We start from the raw sequence: 16,101 nt of genomic DNA on the forward strand, positions 1-16,101 counted from the left end.
GAGCTCCCAAACCCAGACCCACTGAGCCACAAATTGCCTTTTCATAACTCCCCAAGGAATTTGAGCTTGAGTTTACCACCAATGCAGCCTTCATCCTTATCTTGGATGGTTGGCAGCAGACATGGGATTTAGCCTTGTGTGATTCTTGTCACCTGCTCACAGGACATGCCTTTTCATCATGGTTCAGGTCCCAGTTCTCACAGGGTTTCAGGCCCAGCTAGGCCTGTACCTCTGAGGCAGGTGAAGGCTGCCAGAGGGTCACTGCGGGAGCCCCCACCCTCAGCACCACCCCGGGGCCATTCCACCTGGCCCCTGTGTGGGCGTCATTGTGGGAAAGGATTTGTAGCAGTGGCCAAAGCCTGTTAGGACTCTGCAGAGATCATTGATCATATCTGCCACCAACCTCGCCAGGTTGTCACCTGGTTGCCAAACACGATGGCTCTCCAGCTGCATGCCTTTCCATCTGCCTTGGCTCCCGGGTGTGGGAAGCAGACATTCCTGCCTCCCCATCCCCTGTGAGCCCCGTGGACCCTGACACAGTATCTGGGAGCCTTGGCAGCACATGAAGCTGCAGCGGCGAGGAGGAGACCGCATAGACCCCTCTCTGGGGCCAGCTGAGGCCCATGCTCAGCCCTTCCCTCAGCCCTCTCTAAAAATGGGGCCTCATGGAGTCCCTGCAGGGCCGGGCCACCTTCTGCCAGGGCAAGAGGGAGCTCTCAGTGGGCCCCAGGCCTGCAGGCTGCACAGAACCTCATTTGCACTTCAATAACGCGCTTTTCTTTCACTCAACTATGTATTTGGGTGTTAGATGTGTCTGTGGGGAGACTCTCCAGTGCAATTAAACGGGAGTATTGAGCCGGAGAGAAATCAGTGTGTGTTGACGCAGATATTTAAGCAACCACCTTTCAGTATTGACTCAAAAATTGGCCTTCCAGCTGTCCCTGCTGGCAGGCTCTTCTGGCATCTCGTCAGGCCCCTGTTAATGTGTTTTTCAAATTCCAACTTGCTTCGACTTGTCTCCTAACTGACTCTCCCGACGATTAGAATAATGGTTTCCAGGCTGACCTGCACGCCGCACTTAGGCAAACGGCCCAGGGCCCTCTCTGGAGGTGACCCCTCCTCACAGATCATAGCCAGAGGCTGTCCACTTGCTGGGTTTGTGGCAGGTTCAGTCAGCTTGGGGGACTTCTTAACCAACTCCTAATTGTTCCTCCGGAGAACTCGAGTGGTGAGGGTCTCGCTCCTGGTGGAGTTTAGGGTTTGGTGGTCTGCCTGCCGAGGGGAGAGGTTGCTAATTCCCGCCAAACTTGACTCACTCTTCAAGTAGGAAGAACTTTCCCTCCACTTGCAATTCCCCCGATGGGTTATTCTTGGATGGATTTGTGGTCACTGAATCGCCGGGGTCCTCGCCCGTTGCTTTACAGAGTCCTGAGGACACAGGCACCTTTCCCAGACGTGTCCAATTAGCTGGGGTCCAGCTGGTTTGGAGCCAGGCTGGGTCCCTGTTCTCAGCTCCAAGGCCTTCGGCAGCCTCTCCGGGGCCTTCCTAAGCGTGGCTGTCAGACTCTCCTGACCTCTCCCATTTGGGGCTGATGAATGGCAAAGCTGTTTTTAACCTCGGGCTTTCTAGAAGTTGAGCTGTTAAGCCAGCAGTGTTCTGTAGAAGGAGGATCCTGGGAGGTGTACATGAACTCTTCCCAAATCAGGAGGTTACTGCTGAGAAACAAGATTTTCAGTGTAGGGCTAGCGTCTAAAGTGTCATACTGTCTTCCCTGATATCACAGACCAGCTGTCACATCAGAGCTGGCTGGCGCGGGTGGGAGGACAGCTGAATCATTGTGGAACAGCCTGGTGACAGTGTGGACGGCTGGGCTGCACCTGAGAAGGATTCCACAGTCCTTGGGGCCGACACTCCGGTTCGTAAAGCAGCTTCATGGCGGATTCTGATGACCAAGGGGTTTGGGGGTCGCCGTCGTGATGGAACGAGCATTAGATTGAAAGCAGAATTCCTGGGGCTGAGCCCAGTCCTGGCACTCGGTGACCAGTGTGTCACTTCGGGCAAGTCCTCTTTGCTTGTTTTCCTCATCCTGAAGGCAGGGGTGAAACAGGGCCTGCTTCACAGGGCTGCTGTGAGGGCTGTGAGATAGCACGTAGTGTCTGAAAAGTGCGGTGCTGAAGACGTGTCAGGCGTGCGACGGGTCACTTGGGAGTTCACTCACTTAACACATCGTGAGTGTGAAGCACAACCGTAAGAGCTACTACAGAGGCTTTAAAGAAAGAATGGTCTGCTGCAGGCAAGGAGCTTTAGCTGGGACAGAGGGACCCACACGGGAGTCAGGACCCCAGCCTCGCTCAGGGCGCTCCAGAGCCACAGTGTGCGCAAGTGATGCCTGAACACGCCCCGGCACCCAGGAAACCTTAGAGGACGCGCAGGTGACGGCAGAAGTGGGAACAGGCAGGGATCTGCTCTGGCCTCTGGAAAGTGTGGGGACTTCTGGAAGCTGGGGACTTATTTTCTCCAGGGCAAGGCCTCTTTTGCCCAGGGACAGAAAGAGGAGGCTACTGGGCTGGGTGATCCTAGCATAGCAGCTGTTCCCTCATCCTGGAAAGTCCACTGTGCCCTCCGTGTCACTAGGATGGGTGTCCACTCTCACTCATGGTTTCATTTCTGGAGTTTGTGGCTCCTTTCTGTGTTCATACCTCCCCTCCTCCTCCCCCAGGACAGAGGAATACCAGGAAATGGTATTGATCATGACTGGGGTGGAAGCAAGCAGAAGGAGGTAGAGTGCGTGGAGACCACACAGAGCGAAGGCCAGGACGGGGCAGGGAGAGAGGTCTGGGGGATGCAGCAACAGGCCCTGTGCTGCCACGGACCAGGATGGGGTGACACCGTGGGTGGGGTGATGCCATGGTGGTGCAGGGCCTTGAGGACAACTGAGAAGGCCCACCTGAGAGTCTGAATTCAGGCTGAGGCCAAACCCTTCACCTCAGTTGTGGAGAATCAGCTCTGAAACCAGCATGTGGTCTTCCGTGCCTCATTCTGTCTAGGTTAGAAACAGATGCAGAAATGCAAAAAAAAAAAAAAAAAAAAGGATTATTTTAATGGCAAATGTAAGAATCCCTTCTCATAACCCCATATCATATCCTGCATGACTTCCAGAGCCCTGCCTGTAATCACCAGGCAACGGTCCAAATCCCACCTCTACTCCCCGGGGCACCAGCATTTCCTCACACTCCGCGCTGCTGTTACTGCGGAGTCACAGCCCCCGTCCCCCGAGTTTGTATTTGACAATGTAACTCATGTGATGGGTGTTTTCCAAACAGGAAGATTACTTCTGCATCCATTCATTTAATCTGTTCTTAATCTATATTGAGATGAGTTTCTATGCTGATTTTAATATTGGGCTGTGTGCTCTATTTATTTGTTTATTTGTTATTTTTTTATTTATTTATATTATAGAAAAAAATATTTAATTTTTATTTTTTAAAAAAACTAGGAAAATGTGGATAAACCAAAAGAAGAAAACAAAAGCACCTATAATTCCATGACCCAGAAAGACCACTATTAAAATGTGGGTCACATCTTCCCTGACTTGTGTGTGGGAGTATGTATATACTTATGTGCTTTTTCTAACAAAAATGAGATGGCCATGCACATACTGTTTTGTAATTTTCCAGTCATAAATTTCTTTCCCTGATCATTTAAAAATATTTTAAAACAGAGGAGGGAAATTTTAAAAAGATATAATATGCTTTACATGGTACCCTTGTTTCACATGTGACTTGTGCTGTTACATACCAAAAACCACCTTTGCATTGTGTCAAATGGAAAGCCCAGTTACCTTGCACTTCCCACATGTACAACACATCTGTGATGATCCTGATATTTCATGAGTCCTGAAGTTTCCTCTAAATTTTCCAAGAAAGACCAAACATGTTCAATTTCGCTTTGGTGTTTAGATTATCCCAGGTGTCTAGATGTTAGTAATCCAAGGAAGAGGTACCTTGTAATCTTCAATGAATCAGAAAAGGTAATAAACCAGAATGCTACATTCCTAACCATGCACAATAATGAGCATTAACTCTAACAAAACGGTGGTACTAATAGGCAGTCCTCGGGAGTTGTGAGCAATGGTCTTGCAGGAGGGAAAAATGATAGGTGAGAATTCATCTCAAGGAAACAAGAAAATTCTTCCACCATCTGGATTGTAGAATTGGACTGGGGCAAAATGTCAAATTTTCATTTGCGTGTGAAAATTCCAAGAAAGTCTTGCAGTTCTATGCTGAGCAAATCTCATTTGAATTGTCAGGCGGCATCGGCTCAAATTGATGGAGTCACATTTAGCCTGTCCAGCTTTCAATGTGCTGTCTCCATTCATTTTCCCAACATAGTCCTAGCTGGTCGTCTTTTTCTCCCTGTTGATCAGGGGATTTTTCTTTAAGGAGAGAAAAGGAAAATGAGTTTAAGGAAACTAGGAGTAGAAATGGAGGTGATGGAAAATACAGTTAAGATACAGGTGAGAAAGTGAACATGACCAGGTTAAAAGAGAGAAAAATGTGTTGTGGGGCCGGAAGAGATGAATCAACGATGAAAAGCTGTTTAAAATTTTTCGAGAAGAGAAATGAGAAGGGAAAAAAAAACTATGAAAAAGTTTGAATAAAGGGAAGACCAGGAGATCTGTGAAATATTATTTCCTAATATTGAGTTTACTTCCAAAATACCTTATGACAGGTTAAGCCAGAAAATAGATTATTCATCTTGGTTACGAAGAAATCGTGGCGCTCTTTTGAAGCAGGAGCAGACCACGAACAGAGCCTGACAGCTGGTAGGTCAAGGGAACAGTTTCCTTTACTCGAGTCCCTCTCATTTTAGCAATTCCAGCCCTTTCTAGCTCAGTTCTCTATTTTACTAGCGAAAACCTCACTTTTGATACAATTACAAAGTTACAAAACAAGTAAGTTCTGTGATCACAGTATTAATTTGTGGAGATTTTTCTCTCAAAGGTTCATGTATCATTTCTATGGCTTGAGGGGGAGACAGATGTGTTGTTTAGTATCCTTTTACATCTGGAGAAACTGAGGCACAGGAGAATGCTAGCTGGAGAGAGTTCAGCTGCCCTTTTAGTGCTGATGGGTAGTGATGCAAACTTATACTTCTCTCTGGAATCAGCTCCTTTTTCCTCTCTTTGCTATGATACCAAAACAGAACTGAACCCAGACCTCTCAAACACACTGCCCTTACCATTTAACTTGTATGTTTCCATTGTTGAAAAAATTAGTTCCTTTTAAAATTATAATGTGCTTATATCTCAAAAAAATATAATACCGTAGTAACCTCCATAATTCAAAATGAAAGAGATAGGGGGTAGTGGGAATAATAAAATTAGTAGAGAATTAGCAAAAAGCAAAACCCAAAACCCTAAATCCGAAGAAGTAACAATTTCCAAAGAGCATAAAATATGACTGAATATGATTCAATCTTTTACCTGTATGTGTCTGTGTGTGTGTGTGCGTGTGGAGAGAGAGAGAGAGAGAAAATGTGCTATGGTAAACAAATGAACCTATAGCTAATGACATCTGTACTTGGCCAACTCTGGTCTGGTTTGGCCACACCCTATAGAAATGCCACATTTGAGAGTGTTGTGAACCTTGATTCCTCATCAGATTGGCCCCAATTTATGCATGAGCCAAACCCTCCATATGAATCATCACAGGAAGTTGCCTCAGCAACATGGTTCTAGGTGTCCCAGGACCCCCTGCCCCCTTTCTCTGCTCCAGGGCCCTATCCCCAGTTCTCACCTCATCGTGGGCCTGAGACTGAGGTGAGCTGGGAGACAGGTCCCATAGCCCACAATCTTTCACACATACATCATCCTTTGAGTTCATCAATAACTAGAACATCAGCAAATTGAGCACGTCTCAGTCTAATAGCTTTTGCTGAACACTACACATTGCTCTTAGGATCTTAAAACAAAACTGATCCCTGATTCAGATTCAGGAAGAAGTCTGAGCTGCTCACAGACCCTACTGGTGACAGAAACCATTCATTAATTTGGGAAGAGAAGTCTAAAGACAGGAGCCTGTCCTGATTTCCTGCTTTCTAGAACACTAGACGTACATGAACCTCAAATCTAACACATGAGCGTCTCTGAACTTGAATGTCTCTGGAACAAGGATTAGTATTTTTAGAAAAGGAAATGGGAATGATATATGACTTTAAAATCTCAGACGCTGACCTTTCCAAATGACACCGCAGGGAGAGCAGGAGGAGATAGAGACAGCATCCCCCACCCAGCCTCTTCCTCCATTCCTTCTCTGACCTTGCTCCCTGCCCCTGCCTTGGCCCACAGTCCTGGAGGCAGTTCTTTTCCAGTGCCTTCTCCCCAGACTCCCTCCCATACTTAGAAATACTAATTGGTACCCATGTGTTTGTGCTCCGTGTGGGGCATTGTGTTCATCACTTGTAAGTCATCTAATTTAATGATCATGACAACCCTGGGAGGTAGGTATAATTATTATTCCTCTACTCTTCAGATGAGTAACTCGTCCGTGGTCACATGGTGAGCACTGGCGTGGCCGCCCTGGGTCTGACCCTCAGGCTCTGTGACATTGGTGCTCAGAACTCACAGACAGTCACAGGGCCAGCAGACAGGGAGACTCGGTGCTATCATGTGAGTTTTGCAGAAGTAAAGATCTGGGTTGTGACCAAGAAGATGGCGCGGTGCAGGGCAAAAGAAATCACTCAGCTACAAGGCAGTGGTCTGTGTGGGCTGTTTGGCCTTGACTGTAAAGACACCCTCCTGCCCAGGCCGTGCTGAGTCCTAGCTCGGATGGAAGCCCCTGAACAGAGCGACTGGCCTAAGGCTTGACTAACTTGCTCACCCCTCTGTGTTGTTTCAGCATCCAAGGAACCCACCCCTGCTGGGAGTCCAGGGGCAGGACAGAAGTCCCCGGAGGCAGCTGACCAACGACAGTCTTTAGTTCAGACAAAGACACGACACTTTCCGAATGACACTGTGCCGTCTGGTTTCTGTGTTTTGCTGTAACAAGAGGAAAATGAACCCCTGGGGCTTAATTTTTCCCCTACTTAGGTTTATGGCAGCAAAGAAAAGTAACTTCTTTTCATTTCTCACCTCAAAACTTCTTAAGCCATGTCTGTTCCTCATCGTCCCTTTGAGAATAAAAGTCTAGAAATGAAATGCAATCCTGACAAGTTTGGAAAATGTGCTTTTACGTTCTTAGTTCAAAGCCAACCCTCAGCTCGGGGACTTTGGGTCCTATTTGTTCTCATAGATGATAAGTTCGGCCTTGGGGCCGATTTCTATTTCCTTCTAACAGGGATGAATAGCTTCATGCTCTCATCGCTGTGGTTCCACCGAATCTTTGCCTCTGAGTAAGAGCCCTCGTGGCCGACTTCAGAGGACACCCTGACCTTGGAGGCTGCCTTGTTTTAAATGGTGGTGGGAGTGAGGAAGGAGGAGGAGAAAGAGACCCAGACCCCGCAGTTTATAAATCACCCCATAACACAGCCGGGATGTGAAAGGCACTCAGCCAGGGTTGTGAAAGGAAATCATTTTCATTCCCAGCCCTGGGAATTACATGAAGCAACAGAACAAAAGCTGCATTCCCCAGAGATTTTCTGAAAGTAAAATGGAAGGGAAAATGTGAAAATCCCTGGAAGGGCAGAGCTAGGAAGGATACAGAAACAAGGCGGTGTGTAGCCAGACACCCAGCGCCCTTGGCTGGTTCCTCGCCTGCTTCCAGCGGTAGGCACAGAAACGCCTTCCGCAGAGAGAGTGTGGGGAATGTTCTCAGAGCGCGGGGAGGGGACAGAAGTTGTCTATGGGCTCCGCATCTGCCTTTGGTGATGGTGAGAAGATCAGCGTTCGTTTTTTTCATCTAGTTAATAAAGAAAATATTAAAGGCACACGTGAGCCTGTGACTCATCCTTGCTAGCACCTTACTCAGCCCAAGAGGCATTAACTGTCTTTCAGCAATTCCCAGAGGGGCATGAGCAGAATCTGACTCTGTCCCCAGTCAGTCCCCAGTCCCATGGGTGGGAGGGGAGGAAACCACAACAAGAACTGAACTCTTTGCCCCAATCTTTCTAGACGGTCACTGGGTCCTGTGTCTAGAAACGGATGGGCGTGGCCCGCAGTTGAGCAGGGCACAGCGAGCTCAGATCAGACAGAGTACAAAGTGCAGATTCACTTGTCACCAGCTATAAAACCGGTGAGTGACAGCTGCTCTTTCTACCTCCCAGGTTTTTTCGTGAGGATTCAGTGAGATATAAGAGTACAAAGATAACAGCAATACTCACAACAGTACGAACAACAGACTTAGGATGGGGTTACATCTAGACAAACCCATCGAAAGGTGAAAATATCTTAAGTCCAAATGTATCAGGTTATATTCCGATAAACTCATGATAAAGTCAAAAATTATTAAGTCGAATCACAGTGAGTTGGGGACCATCTGTACTTGTATTAAGCATCAACCATGTGCCAGGTACTGGCCCGGCATGCATGTATGTCACACCTTACTTCTGCTCCTGGTAGCAGCACTGGGAGACAGCTCTTCTACAGATAAGGGAAGGGGGAACTCAGGGAGATTCAGTAGCCCCAGACCGCACTGCTGGTGAATAGCCCAAGCAGGACACCTGAGGCAGAGTTATTACGCCATCTAGAGAGGCAGAAGAGGCTGGAGGTATGGACCTAGGAGCCAAGTAGAGCCAGGTTTGAATCCTGGCTCTCCCACTTCCCAGTTTTGTGACTTTGGGAAAGTTGCTTAACATCTCTGTGCCTCAGCATCTTGTTTGTAAGATTTGGATAATCAGAGGACCTGCCTCATAGAGTTGTCGAGAGGATTATATAGCATATACCAAAGCACTCAGAGCCAGGCCTGACACTTAGTAAGCCCTCTTTAAATGTTAGTATTTTAAATTTTTTAAAATGGTCCTATTAAGTGATTGATGTCCCCGTTTAAGTGCGGGCAAGGAAAGATGATGGCGCTCACAACTCTTATTACTTTCACTCTATGGTTTCCTTCAAAATCCTTAGCTCAGTTGTGAGCGGGAACTCCACCTGGAATGACGAACACTGTTAGGTGGTAGCATCGCCTGGGAGAGAAAGGGCAGAGCAGTTATTTGGTGGGTGGTGGCCTTCCATTTTATTTTTGGAAGGAGAAAAGCCAGAGCCTGTGGTCTCAGCCCCCCGGCTGACAGCCTGCTCCGCCTCCTTGGCCCCAGTAGAATATGCCAGTTTAGTGCTCAGTCACACCTGAAACCGCCCAGACATCGTGAAGCAGGTGCCCTAATCCTGGCTGAAATGGAGAGGATTTTGCTCCATGTTTATCGTGAGTGAGAGAATCGTTTCCAGCTGTAAATGAATGACTACATCTCCCTGCATTTGGTGTCACCCTGGAGTCTACTATTTATTCATTTGAGTAAACACTGCTGGAGACAAGGTTCAGGTGCCCGGGAAACCTGGCCAGGCTGACGACGTTGTCCATGAGCCCCCAGCACCGCCAAGGGCACCTGCAGTCTCTCTTGGCTCTGCTTCTCTGGGCTGGAGACCTCAGGAGCCCTGGTGCCAAGCTGGGTATGTGAACACCCTCCGAGAAGGCAGAGTAGCCCATAGGGTGCCTGCACCTCTGCTCACATCTGCAAGTGCATCTGGGGGTCCTCCTGATGCCCACCAGCCAAATGTCTGGCTGTCACTCCAGAACTCCAGACAACAGACTTGTTTATGAGCAGCGAATGCTTCGCTCAGCAGGGCAGGCAGAAGGACTCCCGCGGAGCCCCTTCCAGCCTTAGAATCTTTAGAAGAAGAGCCCTCCCGCTCCTACAACCTGTTAGGTTCATTTTACCCTGCAACGCTGCTCGCTCCAGTACCCCCAACCCCCCTCCACCTGGGGTCACCTGTCAGGGAGGGGTGGGGGCACAGCAGACCAGGATCTAAGCAGGTGGCTAGGCCAGCAGGCCGAGGACTGACAAACTCACTGGCCTCCAGCCCATGGAGACAGGCAGACATTGTCATCAGTAAGAACTTGGAAACACTGTCCACTGTCCTTCTCCAGTGGGGCACAGAGCTCAATCCCAAGGCCCCTGATCCCAGCCTCCTTCCACACCAAGCCTCCTGGGGAACGTTGGCTCGTGGATGTAAAGTCCACGGTCGTGAGTGGAGGAGGTAACAATGCACTGGGTGCCCCTCTGTCCCCCTCCCTCCCGCTGCACGGCCAGCGCTGGAAGGCTGGGGCCTGGCCAGGGCCCTGCATCTCAATCCATCCCTGGGCTGCAACTTGCTCATTCTTCACAGCCATCCCACCTCCCCGGCCCCTTGTGTTTCCCCCTTTCTCTCTCTTTCCCAACTTTCCTTCAGCTGCAATCCTGTGTGAGAGAAAGACGGCGAATCACGTGCCTGGCTGAGGCATGAGATCATTTCTTCGGCGGGCTTGCTGTCGCTCCTCGGGGTTAAGCAAGGAAGCGGGAAAGCGCACTCTCCACAGAGAGCCATCTGCTCCGACAGACTCGCGCTGACGCTAATCTATTGGTTTCTTTCTCTTTCTTTTTCTTTTCTTTTCTTTTTTTTTTCTTTTTGTTCCCAAGGAACACTTCATCTGCAGCTGTAAATTCAGACCTGGGCCGCGCGAAGGCAAGTGCTCATTTGGCGTACTCATTTATTCCCGCGTTGAGCCCCCCTCGCCCTGTCTCCTCTTGTAGGTGTCAGGACGCCATTGTTATCATTGGTGGGGCCGTGTAGTTTTAATGTCAGGGCTGTACTTTCAAATGGAAATCAGGCAATTATGCTCTGCACGGAGAAATTTGACAGATGCGGAGGTTTTACACCACTGGCCGTGTCACGGGGACAAAGGCAGCCTGTGCTCCCAGGGGCCCGTGAAATAAATAGAATATGTTTCAAGAGTGCAGAAAAATTCAAGAATAATTAACTGCGCCATGAGAGTTCATAGATCTTGTGGCTGTTTAACTTCAAAATGTGATAACGATATGTCAACGAACCACTTAACTCATCCTTGCAAAGGCAGCGTTAGAAAACCGATCACAACGTGGGTTGGAACAGAGGCAGAAGCTGCTCTGTGCATCTGTTTATCGGTTTCTAAATGCAGAGCTTCAGAGTATTTTAACTTGTTTCATTTCCCCCTCACAAGGGGCTCCAGGGGGTTGGAGGAGAAGGAGGGAGGGTCACAGCATGTCTACCTGATGGCGTGGCCTCCTTCACTGTTATCTAACCTCCGTGGTATCAGTAGATACTAGTGGTGTCTCATCTCAGTGGTATCCACCTAGGAACTCATGCTGAAAAATATGGTGGCCGTAATCTCGTGGCTGCTATTGGTTGATACTGGCTTTGTGTCAAGCACTCAGCTAAGTGCTCTCCATACACAGAGTCCTGTGAGTGTGGAGTAGGTACTGTTATGATCCACACTTCACAGAGAGGAAACAGAGGCACAGGGCTCAGTGGAAGAACTGGCCTTCAGACCTCACCTGGCCCAATTCTGATCTTACCTGCCAAACTCTGGGTTCAGCCCTTTCTAATGTTTCAACATCTAGTAGGAAGAAAAATACCTACTCGCTCAGGAACCCCTTATGAAGCACTCTCGTGTTTGACACATACAGTTGGAGTGAACTAAACGGGAGAGACCTAATAAAAGTTAAAACTTAATTTTTTTCCCTAAAATATGCGGCTGTTTAAACAGATGGCTAATTTGGAACCTGAAAGATTTCAAATTCCAAATGGAACCGGTAAGATTCATCACTCAGTGGATCCAAACCTGAGTTTAAATGAGCTTGTTTTGTGAAAAAGCGAAGTGCCCCTAGCTGCTGGTCACTGCTGTCTTCTGTCATCGAGGACATACACAGGAGCAGGCTTGGGTCTGTTTGGATTTCAGCAGCCCCCGAATTTCCCCACCAACCAGATGCCTTGAACTACACTGCAGCTGATGCCATTTAGAACTCAGAAAAAAGGGAGGACGTTTTCTCTCTCAGAAAAAGTATTTTTTAATCTAGGCATATAATAAAATAAATAAATACACAGGAATCTCTAATGCTCTCTCAGATTGACAAGTGCCATTTTGAAAGGCCATGAGTCCCCTTGAAAAAGAATACATAATCAAACAAAACCAGAGATGTCAGTAGATAAAACATCTACTCATTTGCTAGTGACTAATACACCCCAGTCAAACGTACAACACCCTCCCATCATGACTTGTTTTACTTTAAGCAGGCGTAAAAAAAGATTTAAGGAGATTCAAAACCTTTTAGACCATTAGCCTATGTTAGGAAAAAAATAAATTTCTGCTTATGGAGGAATTAGTTTTCTTTTTTCATCTCTATTAAACCCATTGGTTTGAAAATACTAGTATGATAAGCTTGCATTACAAAAATAAAAAATATTATTAAAGTATCCTTTCCAATAAACACCTGAATTTAAAAGGATTAAAAACACTAGTGACAAGCACAAAAGATATCAAAGCCACAGCTCGCTTAAGAATGGGTCACTATTCTTAGGAGCGGAGAAAGCAGTAGGAACATCAGGCAGTGGGTGGGGTTATGCAAGGTCCCAGGGCCAGCGTGGCTGGACAACTCCTGTTCCACGAGACCAAACAATGAAGAATGAAGAGGGAAAAAAACTCAGAAAAAAATGAGAAAACCAATTAAAAGCCAACATTTAAAAAATCAAGTACTAAAATTGAGGTTAACAGCCCTCAAAATTTATGTCATAGCTAATGTCATTCAATTGGTCCATAGTCAGTTATTAGCATATAATGCCTTTCCAAAAATTAATTTGTTTAACCTCTTGGTTGTAAGTTCTTTACACAGCAAAAAGTATTTTAATTAAGCATTTGACAAAAAATTAAAATTATTTTACAGAGGAATTGCCAATATTTTCCCAGATCAAACAAATGCCATTTTGAAGTTCAAGATGTGCAATTGCAGAGAGATGATTTATTAACTAAACAAAACCCGAAGTGTCTACTAATTTGCCTGTGATCAATGAGCATCAGAACTGCACGCACATACACACATACGATCATTAGTCGTTTTAATTTCCCAAATCTAGAAAATAATTTACAAAACCATTCACAAGATTTTTGGCCATCAACTTAACTTATGATATAATCTTTTAGAAATATCTAATTAAAGAGGAGTTTATTTTGCTTTTTTCTCTTTTAGAAAACATTTATTTGAAAATATTATAATAACCTGTGACATTTTCCAAAGTGATTGTGATTGGCAAGATCAAAATTGATTTTCACCCAGCTCTTCAAAAAAAGAAAAAAAAAAGGGTGAGAGTGTTCACGTGTGTGTACTTTGATATTAGCCAGCCTCTCAGGTAACATATGCATTGAAACTGTATAGGCAACTATGTATGGATATCACCACAATACCTAAGCATTTTAAGAAAAGTAAAGCAAGAGGCTGACGAGACAGGGGACAGGTATCTCAACAGGGTTGCAACAGTGAAGGAAGGCACTTGGTCACTCCAATAAAGACATGTCTAACCTCTTCACACCTGATCATGAACAACGTCAACTTTGAAAATGCATGCCATTTATTAGGAGGAGAATAAAACAACACAGTAGACAGACCGTGTATCGAAAAAACACATGTGGAACTTTTCCGATTACACCCTTCACACGCCTGAGAAAAATCATTTCAGATTGAACCACAGTGATTCATGGAAGTGAGTCACAGAGCTCAGATGGATCGCGTTGGGGAAATAGCAGAAAGCCACTGATTTAGATTAAAACGTTAAGAGTGGTCATATTTAGGAACTAGAATTATGGGTGATTTTATTTTTCTTCTTCATATTTTTCTGAGTTTTCCCAAATAATAGTGTGATGGGTTTTCAGGCTGATGCAGAAATGAGTGACCACTAGAGCCAAGCCCTCGGGTTTGGAGTTGGGCTCTGCAGCTCATTGGTTTGTGCAAACCCTTTCCCACCTTTGGACCCTCGACATTCTCTCTGTGGAAGGGAAACCATCATAGAGCCTACTTTAAAAAGTTGTTATGATGATTAATGAGATAATGCTAGCAAAGTGCATAGTGTCTTGCATAGCAAACTGTGTAATAAATGTCAACTATTTAAGAAAAAATCCCTATACAGTTCAAGTCTGTAAGATCTCTTACAGAAATAGAAAAAGTGGAAATCCTAAATCTTATTACGAAGTCAATATAACTTTCCATTGCCACATTGCCTGGTATAAGTGAGCACCTCCTCTAATTCCTTCTCTGCCACACTCCCTTGTGTTTTTCATTCATAGCACTCATTGCAACCTGAAAATATTTTATTTATGTGCTTGTGTCAGCCACCATGGCTGATTTTAACCTACCAATGGTTTAACAAATGGCTTACAAAACTCCTGAATATTTAACCAGTGGCTGTCATGAGCCAACACATATCACTGGCCGAGCTTCTATGTTGACAATTTCAACATTTTAAACTGCACATTAAGTGTGGTTTAGGTTTGACAATGAAGGAAAATATACTCCTTTCCATACCCTCAAGGCAAGCACAAATATGGCAAGTAATTTGTAGGAAATATTATGGGGGGAGGGCATGGGGACAGCTAAACACATGACCAAATGGACTATTTTCTAGGTTGACTTTTATTATTGTGGTGGTAAAATGTAAGATTCCTTGGAAACCAATGGAATTATAAAAATAGAACCCATCATTACTTCCCCAAATAGCTCCATTCCCTGAGGAAATAAACAAGTTTGAGCATCCTTGGGTTCTTTAATATCCAATTACAGTGTATTTTTCCAATTTATTTTAAAAATCAAAATAATATAAAAAGGCATACATTAAGAGGTCTCACTCCTATTGTTCTCACTATTAAGAATCATTTTTATTGATTTGTTTATATTTTCCTTATGAAAATAGAAGGAAACACACATAGATGTTTTATTCCCTACTGCTACCTTTCTTACACAAAAGATACTATGTTCTTCACACTGTTCTGTATTTAGCATTTTTCACTTAACAATATAACCTGACATTTTTCCATGTTAGTACATAGAGAGTGTCCTGTTCTTTTTCACAATCATGCATGTTTTCATGGCAAATTAAAGATGGCCCCAATTCTGGGCTCCTCTTCCCACAGTGCTAGATTCCAGTTCCCCTGCCCTTGAATACGGACTGGCTTAGTGACTTGTTTGACCAACAGAATACAGCGCCAGTGTGGCTGTGCCAAGTTGTAGGCCAGGCATTGAGGAGTGGCTGCTTTCTCCTTCCACACTTGGAAAAATCACTCTTGAATTTTTGGAAAGAAATCTGCCCACCCTGACACCACTGGGCTGTGAGGAAGCCTAAGCTAGCCATGTGGATAGACCACATGGAGAGAGATGCTGGGCCAGTCCCTAAGCCCCTCAGCCACGCCAGCCGACACACCAGAGACAGGAATGAAGACAGTGGAGCCTTCAGATGATTCCAGTCCAGACAATCTGACTGCAACAACATGAGAATCCCTGAGTGAGAACCACCCAGCTGAGCCTGGTCAACCCATACAGCAATGAGACAATAATAAATTGTTGTTCTAACCACTATATTTTGAGGTAGTTTGTTACATAGCAATAGACAACCTGAACATATTATTCAGATATATCATGATTTATTTAATTAGCCACTTACAGATGAGCATTCCAGTTGTTTAGAATGTTTTATTATTTCAACCGGTGATATAATGAATAATCTTGCCTATATATTGTTTTGTATACTTTATGGTATATAAATTCCAAGAACTGAAATTAGTGAGTCAAGGACAAATGCATTTGCAATTGAATCTATTTCCTTCCATTCAAATTGTCCTTCTCCTTGTCCTTGTTCTTTTACGTTTCAATTCAAGAAAACTAGTTCTTTGTGTTATGAAGTACAAATATTATTTTCTAGCTATCTTGTCTTTGGACTTTGCTTATGTTGATTTTTGCCATCAGCTTATTTTTAAGTCTCCCATATTTCTTCTATTACTTTTGTTTTAACATTTACTCTTTCATCCATTTGTAATTCAACCTGATATGAGGTAGGAATCTAATTTTATTTTTTTAATGATTACTTAATTGTTCCAAAGTCTTTTATTGAAATA

This window comes from Propithecus coquereli, unplaced genomic scaffold (assembly GCF_000956105.1).
Source record: "Propithecus coquereli isolate 6110/MARCELLA unplaced genomic scaffold, Pcoq_1.0 Scaffold11, whole genome shotgun sequence".
Taxonomy (NCBI): domain Eukaryota; kingdom Metazoa; phylum Chordata; class Mammalia; order Primates; family Indriidae; genus Propithecus; species Propithecus coquereli.